This window comes from Lytechinus pictus, chromosome 17 (genome assembly GCF_037042905.1).
Source record: "Lytechinus pictus isolate F3 Inbred chromosome 17, Lp3.0, whole genome shotgun sequence".
In the NCBI taxonomy this organism is placed as follows: Eukaryota; Metazoa; Echinodermata; class Echinoidea; order Temnopleuroida; family Toxopneustidae; genus Lytechinus; species Lytechinus pictus.
In genome coordinates, this window is record NC_087261.1 from 11,922,230 (window position 1) to 11,939,902 (window position 17,673).

The following is a 17,673-nucleotide window of genomic DNA, read 5'->3' on the forward strand; positions in this document are numbered from 1 at the left end:
ATAAAATAAAATAAGTAGCAAATCAACTCCAAGGGAAATCTTGTGTTGTATCACGTACCACAAGAAAGGACCCCCAGTCGTCGTTAAGTCGCTAGTAACCTACGAACACTTTATGAAACACACAACAGATGCCTAGGGTATACAGAGTATGCAAAATCGAAATGATATCACATTGCGTTTTTTCTAATGTAAAATTATGAATGTTCTGTTATGATGCATTTGTCATAGAGTGTGTAAATCAATATGCGTTTTCAATGCCTCGGCTCAGAAAAAGTGATCAGAAATTGAACAAGAAAAGCGTTGTGTTAATCCCCTTTTTTGTTGCTCATCTGAATTTGCTTGAAGAAAGGCTAGGTGTGATGGGAGTCCTGATCATTATTTCTTTTTTAAAAAGATAAAAAAAATTATGCTTGAAGAGTAAATTGGTGAGTCTGTTGGCCGCCTTCCCTACGCAATCTCGAATCCGACATTTTGTAGGCCTACGTCAATGCAAATTTCTTCTATATATAGGCTTGCCAAAATCAGAATCAATGGATAGGACTTTATCAACCAACCCCAGAAGGTGCCTTTGAATGGTCGGATGGAACGGAGGTGAACTACACTGCATGGTTTCCTTTGCAACCGGATAATAACATCCCTCATCTCCCAAATTCTTCAGAAGACTGTGCTTATATTTGGAAGAAGAAATATCTCACTTCTTCTAGTGAGCCCAAATCCTTGAACGACTCCGCTGTAAAATTCACGAAGCAATATATAGGACCAGGAAAGTGGAACGATAACGAATGTTCCGCTACTATGGCCTACGTTTGCAAGATAACCTTCCTATGTCCTAGGCCTTGGGTGTTTTTCCAGGGTAATTGTTATCGTTATTATCATGGGGAGCGCGTCAGCTTTACTCAAGCCGTGACGAATTGCAGGAACACTGACAAGTCCAAAGGCCAACCTGATCTCGTATCTATCCACAGCGACGAGGAAATGAACTTCGTTGCCAGTCTCTGTACACAGGTAACTTTACATGATAGGGGGGCACTTCCATTGACGAGTGGATACCATGCGCGACCATGGGGTCTCGAAAAGCACCCTAGATTAAACAAGTATTTTCCATGAAAATGCACCCCTTAACAAGTATTGGCGTATGAAACCCTACCCTTAATAAGTTTTGGAAGCAAAACGATACCCTTGGCAAGTATTCTCTGAATTGAACCCCTAAACAAGTCCCGGGGGGGGGGCACTTACATTGACGAGTGGATACCATGCGCGACCAAAAAGACACGTAAAAATATGTCTTTTTCAAGATAATAACGGTGTCAAAAACATTATAATGGAAAAAGGGTATCTATTTCGCCAGGAAAGCTACGTGTTTAGAATTTGCGAGGGTATAAAAATCAAGACTAAAATGTTTTATAAAGGATGTACTCTTTGCTCCAGGAGTCAATACTACGTGTTTAGAGTATATGATTTGCGCGAGTTGGGCTGTTCTAAACCCAATGATGTAGGTAAAGGTAAAACCGACGACCGACGTCCGTGACATACCGCTGTACTTGTTTATGGGTTCAAATCAGGGAATACTTCCCAATAGTATCGCATTGTTTCCAATACTTGTTAAGGGTAGGGTTTGGAAAATACGTGTTTAGGGTGCTTTTTGAGATCTCATGGTCGCGCATGGTATCCACTCGTGAATGGAAGTGCCCCCCCCCCGGGAAACAAGTACAGCGATATTTTAATTGTTACATGTCACGGACTTCGGTCGTGGGTTTCACCTTTAGCTACATCATTGGGTTTAGTACGGCCCCACCTCCCATACCTCGTGCAAATCGGACTCTAAACACGTAGTATTGACTGTTGGGCAAAAGTACATCCTTTATTAAAGATTTTAGTCTTTTTTATACCCTCGAAAAATTTGACCATAAACACGTAGCTTTCCGAGCTAAATAGATACCCCTTTTCATTATTGTAGTGTTTTTGACACCACGTTACGTACGTAACGTGCCCTGTCTTGAAAAGGACATCCTTTTTACGTGTTTTTTTTTGGGTCACGCATGGTATCCACTCGTCAATACAAGTGCCCCCGGAATATGATCCAATAACCTTTAAGTTTATGTCCACTTCTTAGAAGTACAATGACTTTGTCGTCATGGTGACATAAGATAGTTTGCCAAGTCGACTACTAGAAAGTTTCATAACTCGGATGCAGATCAAGCATGGTCCATTAGGTGGAAGGATAGTGAAACATTTCCTCAACACTTTCCGCGATCGGCTGTTCGAAGAAGAGCTGTTAGCTTTATGTTTACAAAATTATGTATTTCATAAGGACTAAAAGATGGTACAAGCGCAAAGCGCTATTAGACCTGAAAAAAAGGGAACATTCCTTTTTTTTTAATCATGAGCATGGTGCTTATCCATCAGCGTCAGCCGAAATTGTCTGTATAGTGACCTGAAAAATGTTGGTATCAATAACGCATAAAACATTTTAACTTATTTGATGCAAGATAAAAGAGTGATTGGGAAGAAAATGCCTCGGTCAAGGGCCATACAGGGAATCGAACCCCGGACTTTCATGATGTAGTCAGGTGCCTTAGACATCTGCCACGGCACTTTGCCACCTCGTATTAAAGGGAATCGATTGATGCAAGCGCAAAAAGCAAGCTGAAATTATTTATACTGACCTGAAAAGGGGACAATTAACGGGATTAAGGACTGTTTGTAATCATAAACATGATTCATATCGTAGACAGCGGGGGTGGGAGTGCATCCCCAATTTTCTGAGAGGGGGATGCGGTGTGCAATCATCTCCCAGGTTTCAAGGTGGGGAAAACCCCCGATATTCTTTATATGATATGAAGTTATTATCAGTATCATAATCATTATAAATTTCATTGCTATTAGAACCACCATTAGTCCGGGAGCCAATTTTTATCTTCATATAGCAATAACGTATGTATTCCCTTAGTAAGGAAACGCACGTCTGGCTGGTCGTTAGTGGTGGGTGTGGTCAGGAGGGCGTTGAAAAAGAAAAAAAAAAATTAGGCTAGCCTAGCTGAAAAAGAAACATCATGAAATCGGTGGGACATTGTCTTGCTTATTATTAGGGTCATTGAAAAATAATGCCAGACATAACTGAAAAGTTTATCAATCTTAAGGGTTTGACCTTTATACTAGCGTAATGCAAAAGTCAAACAGCGATATATTATCTACATGTGTTTAGTGTCACACTTCAGACCCGGCTTAATATTGTGTTTGTGTTGAGAACCCGATGCACCAAAACTTCTGCATGCAGATGCAGAAATGGGCTGCTGATTGGGTTTGGATGAGAATGTAAGAGGGCAGGGGTTGAGGGGGAAGGGTCGGGGATGGAAGAACATAAGGGACATGGTATGGTTCCATGGCAATTGCTCCGCCGACATTTGCTCCGCCGACAATTGCTACGCAAAATACGACAACTGCTCCGCCGACAATTGCTCCGGACAGTTGCTCCGCCGACATTTGCTCCGCCGACAATTGCTACGCAAAATACGACAACTGCTCCGCCGACAATTGCTCTGGACAGTTGCTCCGCCGACAGTTGCTCCGTCGACACTTGCTCCGCCGATATTTGCTCCGTCGACACTTGCTCCGCCGATATTTGCTCCGTCGACATCTGCTCCGCCGATAATTGCTCCGCCGACATCTGCTCCGATTATACGACAATTGCTCCGCCGTCATGTGCTCAGATAACAAAATTGCACGAACATCTTACAAATTGTTCTGTTCTTATTATTCGTTAATTTTTTATTTATTTATTTATTTCATTCTCCCCCCATCATCACAGCTTTCTGCTTAAAAAAAAAACAAATTGTTCTCCCTGCCGCTGACACTTGACAAATTGTAACGCAGATTGTGAATCTGGATTTTTGTTCATATATTATTATCATTGGTTTCACTCCGGTCTTGAGCGGGGAGAGAATGTGGGGGGGGGGGGGGGTGCTGGACACACTATCTCTTCTGCTTTCCAGCAACTTATACACCATACATTCGCGCGGGCTCCCCTCTCCTCTCTCTCGTTTTGTTCTTTCACGCCATTTATTTTCATTATCAGCATTATAATTTTTATCAATATTGTTTATTACGTCTTGGGCCTTATCTACCCTTGCACCTTTTTTCTTTCAATTTGTTTCAATGATCATCACTGGCGTACAGATGGGGGAGGGGCGTTCTAGGGGTCACGGATCCCCCATTCTCCCTATCAATGGAAAAAACGAATAAAGGAAATGAAAATAAATGTCATCCTTGTCTGGCCCCCTCCATTTTTTGTTGTTGGCTCATTACGCTACTGGTGAGTCACTATAAAATTATACTTCGGTTGTATTTTGTTCTATTCTGTGCAATAGCGACAATATAAATATATTTTGATAAATGAATATATGTATGAATCTCTCTCATAACGTCTAAACAAATAAAGTTGTTTTTAAAAGACAATAATATATATACCAGTAATATATATTATTGTATTTTAAAAACAACATTATTTGTTTAGACGTTATGAGAGAGATACATACATATATTCATTTATTAGAATATATTCATATTGTCGCTATTGTCCCTTTTCTGGTAAATATATCCAAAATATTCAATCAGCGCATCATGCTCTCATTTCTTTTACGAGATATCTCCCCCCAGGTATGCTTCATGTTTACAATAAAAAAATGCGTAGAAATAGAAAGGGGAGATTTATACGCATTTTTTTAAATTGTAAACATGAAGCATACCTCGGGGGGGGGGGGAATCTCGTAAAAGAAATGAGAGTGCGATGCGCTAATTTAATATTTTAATTATCCTTTTTCTATCAGTGAAGAATACAATCATGATCAACATAAAACACAAAATCAACTCACTATTATATATATTATCATATTTATCTAAAAACCTACGGTGTATATGACATGATGTGGATGTGGAGACCAGAGCACTGTGTATACGAGAAGATATGGAAACCAGAGTGGAGGGGTGAGTCGAGAAGGTGACACGACATGTAGCCTTTCACAAGTTGGTATTTTCGTGAATATTAATTTTTACTTACTGAATGTCTTGGTCATGTTTGTGAGGGACAAAATTTGCCGACAGTAAACATTTTGCATGACTACAGTACAGGTTTTCGACAAATAAGTTGGGGTACCGTTGAATTTCACCTGGAGCAAATATTTCCACTCCGGAGCATATTTAGCCAGAGCGATTTTGACGCTAAGAATGGGGTATATCTAAGTTTTTTTGTACTGTCATAATTATTACATGAGCACGCGTATTTTTTTTCATTTTAATCACCAGTCACGTAATAACACTTATATACACAAAATGCCACTCCCATGAATAAGAATATCTATCCCTCCTTTGTGCTTATCCCTCTTATTCTATTTCTTTCTATGTTATGTATCAGGGGCCGAAGCCCCCCACTTTTTTTTTCCAAAACCGTGTACAAAAACGTAAAAAAGATCATATGATTGTGAGTTTTAGCATGGTCAGCCCCCCATTTTGAAAACCGTTCCGCGGCCCCTGTGTATGTCATGCAAGCATTGTTTAAATTTACTTTGCAATATATTATAATATACAAAAATGGAAATTGACGTCTTCAGCCTGTGCTACAATTGTTATGCGCATGAAAGTACGAATAAATAAATAAATAAATAGTCGTCGCATTATCGGAGCAATTTACGGCGGAGCAGATGTCGGTGGAGCAAATATTGACGGAGCAGATTTTGGCGGAGCAGATATCGGCGGTGGAGCAAATATCGGCGGAGCAATTGTCGTATAATCAGAGCAGATATCGGCGGAGCAATTTTCGGCGGAGCAGATGTCGACGGAGCAAATATCGGCGGAGCAAGTGTCGACGGAGCAAATATCAGCGGAGCAAGTGTCGACGGAGCAACTGTCGGCGGAGCAACTGTCCGGAGCAATTGTCGGCGGAGCAGTTGTCGTATTTTGCGTAGCAATTGTCGGGTCACCCATGGTATATCTAGCTTGATGGAGGGAGGGGGTCCTTAAAAATGACAAAAGCCAAAAAAAAAAACTAACACCATTAGGAAATTAACCCCCTACGTTGGTCATATAATTACAATGGAAAGGGCCTAATCTTTTTGTCAACAAGGGGGTACTACACTGATCATGCAGCTGGGATTTGGTATCTGTATTTTTCTCCCTTGACCCCCTGCTAAAACCTATTTGTTTTCGTTTCAATATTATGCGATTGATCATAGAGACCGCTATAGGACTCCGACATAGGTTGTCGGTCTTACGGCCAAGATGATGCTAACTAATAAGCCCTGCGCACACTGCGATTCGTTGCGATCGAACTTACAAAGAAATTGCAATGACACTTGATATATATGAACATTTCAACCAATATAATTTTAGTAATCAGAATTCAGAATTGTGATGGGATTACTGAAATCATAATTCAGTCAAGTTCGAGCCTCCCTGTAGGTATAAAATCAAAATCAATTCCAAATCGGAATGAAGTCTCCATCGCATGCGACTTAAAGCCGAATTGGACTTAACTCCGAACACAGGGCTTACCGGAAAGCAAAATTATTATTATTTTTTTTATTCCTAACATTATGCCGAACTTCAAATAAAATAACTGTGCTCCTTGGAAATGTCTCCACATCTTTTCCAGACCTTCCATAAATTGACATGCCTCTGATAACTGTCCTCCTCATCGGGATACCACCCAGTCTTCCCTTTACCTCATCCCTTTGATGTGGAGGAAGGTTCATATCTAGGTTTGAACAAGGGCTGAATGTAAGATGATTGTGGCCGGGTGGCTGAGTCAACATGGACAAGGAGATTATCATAACATAAAAAGGGGGAGGGTAAGAGACCCGCGGAAGCTAAATCAAGATGATCGGTATACAGTTCCTTGATAATGATAGATGTCTACACAGTACGCAACGATGACAACAGTAGAAAATTAGTAAAATCACTCTTAAAAGTACACCCACATCACCCCCACCACAACCATTCCCCCCTTTATCAATGCTTATGCGATCTGCAATCAGATCAAGGTTTCAGCACAAAATAGATATCTGCTGAAAAGGGTTTGAATTTAGACTTCACAAACGAAATGGTTCTGAAATTTTTTTTTTCCAAGTACCATTAATTTGCACATTTTTTTTCGCTCGGTCGCAACGATCACTCGCAAACAAAAAAAAACAAATAGGTTTTTTTGCAGGGGACAGTGGAGACGGGATGATAAAATAGATCAGCTGCATGGTCGGTATAGTACCCTCCTGCTGCCCAAGATATAGGCCATTTCCATTGTATTGATATGACCAGTGTGTATTAATTACCCCAATCCAAAATCTCAAGCCCCCGGCAGAAGCCCCCACCAAAAGTTCTATTCTAGAACCTCGCTTAGGGCTTTGCACAATTTCGGGGGTTTATTTCCTAAATGTGACGATCTTTCAGACTTTTCTCCCCTTTTTAGGGGGTAGGGCATTATATTGGTCATTTTTTAAGGAACCCCAACCTCCCCCAAGCTAGATATACAATTTCCCCAATGTGTTCTTCCTCCCCGACCCTTCCCCCTCCAACACCCCCACCCAACCACCAACCATTAGCCCATTTCTGCAACTGCATGCAGACGTCTGTGTGCATCAGGGTTTCGGCACAAACAAAATATTAAGGGTCTAAGTGTGACACTAAACACTTGGAGATCACGGGTCAGATGCATAGAAAGTAGAAATTGCTTTTGCTAAGCTCTTGCTTGGCTTTTGCTTGATTCTGTATGCATAAAAATGAGCGAGCAAATTATTTTGCTACATTAATCGCTGACTGACTGCTAGCAATTCCTTCTAAAGAGCGTATGCATACAGCCAGCATTTCGCTTGTGAGTTTAGGCACTCACTGGGGTTTTTTCAAGCTCTGTCGGAGCAGCTTGAGCGTTTGCTTGATCAGGGTATTCGCGTTTTTAAAAAAAATCATGTTTTTACACTTGAGAGAGAACCCGAAGCCAAGGTGTACCGTTACGCACATGTCCTTGTTTTCTTCTTAATAAGTGCAAACCAAATTCCACATTTATAAATTTATCAAAAAGAAACGAGTTAGTTTGACACCACGTCTGAGGAAAAGATATTATAGGAAAGAAGCAGTAATTTGCACTGCCACACTCTTGTGTCCGAGTCCTGCCTTTTCTGTGAGTCGTGTTTGCACCAGCGTGACGTCTCTTTTGTTCAAACCGCAAGCAATTGCTTCCGGAAGGCAAGAAAAGGGTCCAAGCACCAGCAAGGGGTTATGCATATGAAATAAAGCAATTGCTGAAGCATGATATTTTGCTTGTACACATGTAAAAGTTAGGGTTAGGGTTATTGCTATTGCTTGTGCTTGAAGTAATTGCTGGCAAGCAATTGCTACTTTTTATGCATCTGACCCAATACATTGCTATTTGACTAATGCATTCCGCTATTTTTTTTGGTTGCGTGTGGCCGCTAATCCCCACCACCAAAATATCTAGCATCATATTTTTAATGACCCTGACAATAAGCAAGACAATATCGATATCCCAGCGAGTTCATGAGGTTTCTTTTTCAGCAAGGCCAGCCTAATTTTGGGGTCCTTTTCAACGCCCTCCTGACCACACCCACCACTAACGACCAGCCAGACGCCCATTTCTTTACTACGGGGTATCCCTACTATATTGCAATGAAGATGAAAATTAATAACCTATTTAAAGCCCCCTCACACCTGACCGAATGTAGGCGGACGAAGGGTGACGAATGGGAAAAATGCACGAATTGTCAACGAATTCAAATAAAATTTCCGTCAAATCATGCGATCAGTAACTATTGTCAAATCTTATCAACGAACAGTAGGCGAAGGATAAATATGACATGCGACAGATATCGATTTTTCGGTTCACCTCTTTGAGTAAATTGCAGCCGAAGGCGAGCGAAGGGTTAATATAAACCAATAAGACGAACGAACAGTGAGCAATGGTTTGATATGGCGTGCGATAAGAAACGAAGACGAGGGAATAGATTGGGTGTTTATGTACGTTTGTGTCATCGTGTTGCTTCGTTAAGAGATCGGTCCACTTTGGCAAAAGTGCGATGAGGGACTACGCGCGACAATTACACACGAACGATAAACGAATGATTAAATAAGAGATGCGAATTCAAATAGATGACCAACGATTTTTCAATTCGTCGGGAAATTTTTAACATGTTCAAAATTTCCGCGCGAATTTCAATAATCGCAGCTGTTAGTTCAGAAGGTGTACGAACCCAAACACGAAGGGTAAATATAATTTACTTTCAGTTACCATTGAAAACGATTTTTAAAAATATGCCTTTCGCCAGCCATCACAAGGCATATTTCAGGCAATTCGGTTAGGTGTGAGGGAGCCTTTAGCTAGGCAAACACCGCTGGCTTCTGGGGGGAAGACTTATGGGCCGTTGCAAGAAACTTGCGGTCAATTGCAAGTCTATTTTCAGTCCCTAAATCATTCATATATCTTGCAATTGTAAATTTGTGATTGATTGCTGGTCTGCTTTTTGAACAAGGAGTTTAATCTGAATTGCTATGGTTAAAAGTGATCAATCAACTGTAAAATTGCAACAGAATATTTGCGATTGATTGCAAATATTTTCTTGCAACACCCCCTTAGAGTCGCATTTAAATGTCGACGCGTACACGATATGAAACGCGCAATCTTATTGAACGATACGCAGTAGTATGCGTCCTCTTTGCATGATCTCACCAATACGGCCATGCATTTTGTAATACATGCAACTAGGCATTTAAGTGCGACTCTACGTGATGATTGAATCTTTGTGAAACACCCCCAGTACTATAAAGTATTATCCAATTCGTCTCCAGACCTGGAAAGTTCTATGACTATGTCGTCACCATGGTCACGGAGCACGGAGACATAAGGTATCTTGCGCGGCGACTCTCTAATGTTAAATCACACCAAGTCCGACAAATCGAAATGTCATGGTAAATCGACCTGGGAAAATAATTAATGTTGCCATGGTAACTAAACATTCCTTTAGAATCTGAATTGGGAAGGGTCCTTAAGTTACCATCATGCCATATGAATGTTTTTTTAAAAGTCAACATGGCAACATGCGCCACCATATCTATTTACAGTTTTAATAAGTCTACAGCTGTTTAGACGACTAATGGTAAAACAAAATGCCTTGCCATCTCGTTAATCTTACGGCTATTTAAATTTTCACTTATCAGCCGATATTATTTCGTTTTATAAAAGGATTCGTTGATCTGCAAGGTATGGATCGGTCTGTACAGACCCGATAAAGATGGACCATTTATTTGGTCCGATGGGACGTCAGTCAATTTCACCGCATGGGCTGAAAACTACCCAGATACTAAGCGTATTTCGTGTGTACGCATGTGTATCTTACCGAGTCTGGCGACATGGATGGTGGACGTGAGTTACTGGGAGGACATGCAATGCGGTTGGCGATATACCCACATTTGCAAGATTCAATTAAAAATGTAAAACCTTCATGAATACCTGAAAAGGAAAGCTGCGTCCCATTCGTAAACGATACCACGTATGGACATGTTTAAAGGCGACCGCACACCTTACGACTGGTCGGCGACTCGATTTCAGAATAAAATGTAGTAGAATTTGATGCTAATATTGAGACTTGGAATATCTTACTGTGTAATGTTCTGGGAGGACATGCAATGCGGTTGGCGATATACCCACATTTGCAAGATTCAATTAAAAATGTAAAACCTTCATGAATACCTGAAAAGGAAAGCTGCGTCCCATTCGTAAACGATACCACGTATGGACATGTTTAAAGGCGACCGCACACCTTACGACTGGTCGGCGACTCGATTTCAGAATAAAATGTAGTAGAATTTGATGCTAATATTGAGACTTGGAATATCTTACTGTGTAATGTTCTAAATCATCGTACGAATACCTATGTTCAAATCTGTGACTATGCTATCATCCTCCTTAGAATAAAAGCGAATTCAATATCTAGTCGTAATGACGTCATAGCAGTCGTACGATTGACTACGATTTGAAACTAATCTGGCCTTTACTTCAATTTTTTCAATTCAAATTCAATTTATTCTTGATAATAATAAAACATCATCAAATTGTACATTCGTATATAGAAATATCATTACAAGAAAAGGAGGGCAACAAAAAGTTTACACTTGAAAATAAGAAGCCTCCAAAGAATACAGTAATTAATATATGTATTCATCAGATGAAGAGGGGGGGGGGGGGAGCGAAACATGCTCATTCACACACAGACACATCCACCGAGACACATTGTCATCATCACACACAAAAGCACACCCGAACATCCATCATCTTGGTTCATTCATTAACAAAAATAATACATATATAAATGAGGTGAGTTTGAATTCAAATTAGGAATAAGTACTAATAATGATCTTTTTGAGTTTGCATTTAAACGAAGAAACAGTTGAACATGAAAAAGGGCATACATTGAGATTATTCCAAATTCGTGGCCCGGTAAACTTAAAAGAGTTCAGAATTAAGGTTGAAGCTGTTTTAGGGTAATGAAAGCTATTAGCAGAGCGAGTATTGTATCGGTGAAAGTCGTAGTTATATTGAAAAAGATTGATGATATTAATAGGAGCATATCTATATCTAACTGCGTGCATAAGTGTAGCAATCTTAAATTTATGAATATCGTAGACTGTCATTGTTTTTAATCTAAAAAATAATGGCCCTGATGGTGTCAGATATGGAGAATTGGTGCAAATGCGTAGTGCTTTTTTCTGGAGTTTGTGGATACAATCCAATTTAGTTATTCCAACACTGGCCCATGTTATGTTGCAATATTGAATATAAGGTAGAATCAAAGAGTTATATAGCATAATTAAATTCTTTTCAGGTAATATGGATTTCAATTTACACAGTATTCCTACACTTTTGGATATTTTGTTACAAATATGTAAACGATGATTAGTAAATGTTAATTTATCATCTAAAATTATACCTAGAAATTTGACTGTTTTAGTTACATTCAGGATTGTCGAACCTAGTTTTAACTTAACAGCAGATATATTACACGACGAAATGTTTGGTTTACAAAAATACATAACATTGGTTTTATCATAATTTATTGTTAATTTATTGGCTCCAAACCAGTCTGTCACTTTGCATAACTCTTTCTTAGTTTCATTTAAAAGTTCATTAAAATTACTATGTGAAGAAATTATATTAGTGTCATCTGCGAAAAGTATAAAGCGAAAAAAAGAAGATACATAACATAAATCATTGACATACAAAATGAATAAAAGTGGCCCCAATATTGAACCTTGCGGTACTCCGCATTGAACTTAATAATAAGAAGATTGACAGTTATTAAAAAAGGTGAATTGATATCTATCGTTTAAGTAACTAAAAAACCAATCCCATGCTATGCCCCGAATACCAAAATGTTTTAATTTATACAGAAGAATTTTATGATCAATAACGTCGAATGCTTTGCTTAAATCAAGGAAAATGCCAAAAGAGTGTAGATTATTTTCAACGGAGTTAATAAGTACATTATGTAAATCAATAAGAGCATGTTCACATGAGTGTCCTGGTCTGAAACCATATTGGGCATTATTTAGTAATTCGTTTTTGTTTAAATAACAAAGTGTTCTATTGTATACAATCTTTTCCAATATTTTCGAAAAACAAGGTAGTAAAGTTATTGGTCTGTAATTCGAAAAGAGATATTTATCACCTTTTTTGTGTACAGGGATTATTTTACCTATCTTCATTTTGTTAGGGACTTTACCGGAACAAAAAGACAAGTTTATGATATGAACTAGTGGATCAGCTATAAGTTGGATAACCTTTTTGACTAAATTAGTACAAACATCATCAAAACCTGTACTATTAGTACTTTTGAGCTTAGTTACAATATTTATTATTTCATTAGCATTTGTTGGATTTAAAAATAACGATTTACTACAAGGATTCTTTAAATATGAAGTAAATTTAGAAATGACTGATTTGTCCAACTTTGAACGAGCTAATAAAGCAATATTAGAAAAATATGTATTAAACTCTTCAACAATGTCTTCATCTCTATCTATTTTATTCCCATCTTTTATGAAGAATGAGGGGAAATCAGACTTTTTGCCCTTGCCAATTAAGTTGTTTAAAATTTTCCATACCTTAGAAAGATTATTTTTATTTGCTTGTAATAATTCGCAATAATATTGCTTACGGGCAAGCTTTAGTGTATTATTTAAGATATTACGATATCTTTTGAATTTAGTATGCGATTGAACATCACGTTTTATACAAAATATCTTATAAAGTCTATTTTTCTTATTAATACATCTTAGAATAGAAGGAGATACCCAAGGTTTCCTTGGAACATATTTCTTTTTACGACATTTCTTTTGACACTTTTTATCTACAGCTTCATTGAATTTATACAAGAATCGTTCATAAGCAAAGTCAACATTGTCAAATAATAATACATCAGTCCAACTAATCTCAGAGAGCTCTTTTTTCAAAGCATTGATAGTTGTAGAAGTTATACATTTCATAGAATAATTTGACTGATGTGATCTAAAAGCATTCTCAATGCGTTTATTTTCAGTCATAGAAAAAACGGGTAAATGGTCAGTGATGTCATTATATAGGATACCAGCTTTAACATTTTTATCACACACATTTGTAAAAATATTATCAATGAGAGTCATCGATGAGTTATTGATTCGAGTGGGTCTATTGATTAGGGGGCGAAAAGAGTTATCGTAAACAATATTTACAAAGTCATTTATATAATTTACAGTTAAAGAATTCATTAAATTAATGTTAAAGTCTCCCATTATATAGGTTTCTTTACTTTCATTTGTTATTCAGAGCTATATTGAAATCATAAATGTTTGTATGTGGGTCTCTATATATGACAGCAACTATGATATTTTTATGTTTAGGTATACTTATCTCAATAAAGAGAGATTCACAAAGGTTGAGAGATAAATGAAGATCTTGTCTCTCAATAACATTGAAAGTATTATGTATAAACATCTCAACACCGCCACCTTTGCTTTTCAATCTATCACTATGAAAAAGAGTATAATTATTAATATGAAATAACGATAGGGGTGTTCGCTCATGTATCCAAGTCTCGCTAAATCCGTACACTCAAAAATAAAAGCTTGCAATCTTTCAAAATGGTTATATTAGTATTCTTTCAATTGATTTCAACCTCAAATAAAATGATATGTTCCATTCACATTTTCAGAAAATAAGCAAAATGCGATTCGTTCCAAAATCGGATCGCGAACAGTCGTAAGGTGTGCGGTGGCCTTAAGATGACGACGATAAAAAATAATTTTACAAATTCTTTTTTTTTCAACTCCAAATCTTATACAAAAGCACTGATGCGGCTAATCACTTACCATGCTTATATTCATGTAAACAGTAAGATCAAGCATAGCACACTCGTTAGAGAATAAAATATTAATTTGATTAGGCTGTAAACGTGTATTATCAAACTTTGTATTTTATTCAGTAACATTTTCAATTAGTCTATGTATACATAAATATATAAGTTTGTAGTTTTAAGTTTGCTTTATATATATATATATATATATATATATATATATATATATATATATATATATATATATATATATATATATATGTGTGTGTGTGTGTGTGTGTGAGGGTGTGTATGTAAGTGTGTGTGGGGGTGTGTGTTGAGGCGGGGTGGGGTGGGGGAGGGAGGGGGAAGTTTGGTGTTTAAGCATTTTTATAATAGCTGATTTCTTTTAAGATATATGATTTATTATTATATTAAGTTAGTGAAAAAAGTGAAAATATGAAATGTAAAGTATTATATGTGATTTGAAATGTTAAATTGAAATGTTATGTAACTATTTGTTCATGAAATCAGAATAAAAACAGTATTCAAAACAAAAAAAAGTGTGTGTGTGTGCATATGCATAAATATATACACTGTAAAAATGAAGTGCTGATTTTCTAGTACTACTTTAAACTAGAAAATCAGCACTCGTAGTGCAATCACTAAACAAGCACTGTAAGTGCTAAGTCAGCACTTCATTTATTACAGTGTATATATATATTTGTGTGTACATCTACTTTGTATTTAAAAGGGTCCCAACGAAAATCAGAGTTTGTGCTGATTGGGCCACCCTTAAAAAAGGAAATGAATAAATAAATAAATAAATAAAATAAATAAATAAATAAATAGGTTAGGTCTACTCAGGTTCGAGACCTTATAGCCCGGATGAACTCTGGTGTAAACTGTGGTCTACCATGTCTACATTCATGCATTAGATATGAATAGCTAATTTTGACGGGAGAAATTATTAATTTCTTTTCGCGCAAGTTTGGCACTCATTAGGATAGTGCACAGTAAATGGGGGAAAACGGTTATCGTAAAACATACCTTTTTGTAAAAAAACGCCTCATTCATGCAGTACATGAATATTCATTAATAGCAAGAAGATTATACATGTAGATGTGTTTTGGTAAATTTGAATGTGTGTGTGTTTAATATTGTTTTAGCTTAGGATGTTGTAAAATAGTTCATGTTTGACTTCTTTGTTGAAGCAAAAGAGCAACAATAAACAATTACTCAAGTGAAAATTCTGGTTTTTTTTTGTCTACGTTATTGCAAAATATTCGCGCTGTTTTATTTATTGGGAGGCACCGATCGAATCTATACATATAATTTATGCTAACTTGTAAATTGAACTGTATAAAAGATTAAAACAATCTGGTTTACTAAATGCTTTTTATTAATCAATACTTTATGTTTATTATGTTTATTGATAGTTCGTTTACTGAATTTACTGTTTCATGGATTTAATTACTATATACTTATTGTAAGTAACTCGCATATTTTTCTAACATTCACAGAGCAACGTTGAATCATGTGTACATTTTATCCAGTTAAGTTTAATGCTGTTCATTTTCCTTTTTGCTTTTCAATATTCATATTCCTTGAATATCACTTTTCCTCACAATAGTCACAAATAATGTCTTGTTATAAAAGGCCTTGTATAGTTGCGCGTGAGTTTCGGGTAATTTTTATGGGCAGCCGTGAGGTCCAAAGTTAAACGACCAGGTTAGTGGTGCGTAAGCTAGCTAATAGCTTTAGCCGGTCAATTGTTTTCCTAGTCTTTCAAAAAACAAAGCTACCAAGAAATTATACAAGTGATTACCAAATATGTAATTTACCAAAATGTGCGGTAACATGACCGCGGATAAAGCATGTTAATCTCATCCCAACTTTTGCAAGCCCGTTGCATTGCGCATGGCTTTAAGAAGACAGCGTTAGGAAACACACACATGTATACCAGGGCCCTATTCTATAAACGAAATAAGCATGCTTAAGTAAAAAAATCTAATCATTTTGTCTTATTTTCTGTCTAAGCCAAAATTCTTAGCCAAAACGCGTATTCCATAAAGAATTGGCTAATAATTAATTTTTGCGCGACCGAGACTGATATAGGATGAATCGAATGGCTAAGCAACTTTTCATAAAACTGCAGAGTCTGTATTCCATAAATACAACATGGCTAAGATTTTTGCCCTAACTTCAAGACAGTTTTCTTTATCCTGAAACGTGATACGTGAATTAAGCGTGAGTCTCCTATTTCTGCTATTAGCGTAACTTTCTCTCCTTCTATGCCTTCAGTGAAATTTGCCTTAGCTTTTTTCTCAGCCTCCATCTTGATACACGATGTTTGCTTTAACACATAAAACGCATAGACTTTTTTACCGCGGAGCAGCTGTTACGTTCGCGACAAAGTTGCGTGACGTTGCAATTTTCTCATGACGTCATAGAATTTGAGACTCTGGCTTAGCCATATCGTCTCCCTTTGCTCGTTAAATTAATGAATTAAATAATAGAGGAGAACATGCTAAAAAATTAAAGAGGAAAAGAAAGAATAAAGACTAAGTACTATCAAGTAGTCAGACAAAGATCGTGTACTGTTACTTTGTATTACCCCTATTATTCAATTGAGACAAAATTGGTCGTCCCTCGCCCCCGACCAAGAAATCATGACGCCGCCCTTTTGCATACTCACACACGTACAATTTGAAATTTCGCATGTAAAATAACTACCAACCATTTTGAAACTTGTGAATTTCTTTGGGGGAGAAATTTGAAACAAAAAATATTGTGCTGGTCTGAAAATTCATACATTTTATTGTTAAAAAAAACCCCTTTAACTCTGTAGTGAGTATCTGATCTTACTCTGATTCAAATAATCCTTTAATAACGACAATTTCTTATTTTTTATGAAGTTCTATCACTTGTTTAGTTTCTTAGTGGCTCTGCACTTAAAAGAAACTTAGGCTATGCACCTAATCATTTGTCATTCCAATATTTTGGGGTCTTGTACAAACAATTTGAATGAATATTCATAAAGACATGCCCAGAACGCTTTCACCGGAATAATGCATATCTTTAAAATGCCATAACTTTGTTATTCCTTGTCAGGTTTTGATCAAATTGTCAGTGTTTTGTTTGTCTGATTTTTTTTAATGTGTTCAAATAATACCAGAGGTTACCGGGTGGGCGTGTTTCATAAGCTGTTCGTAATTTAAGAGCGGCTTACGACTGGTGAACTATTTTTACGCGCAAAATAATCACCATTGAACATTTTTAATGGTGAATATCATTTACCTCAAGAAAG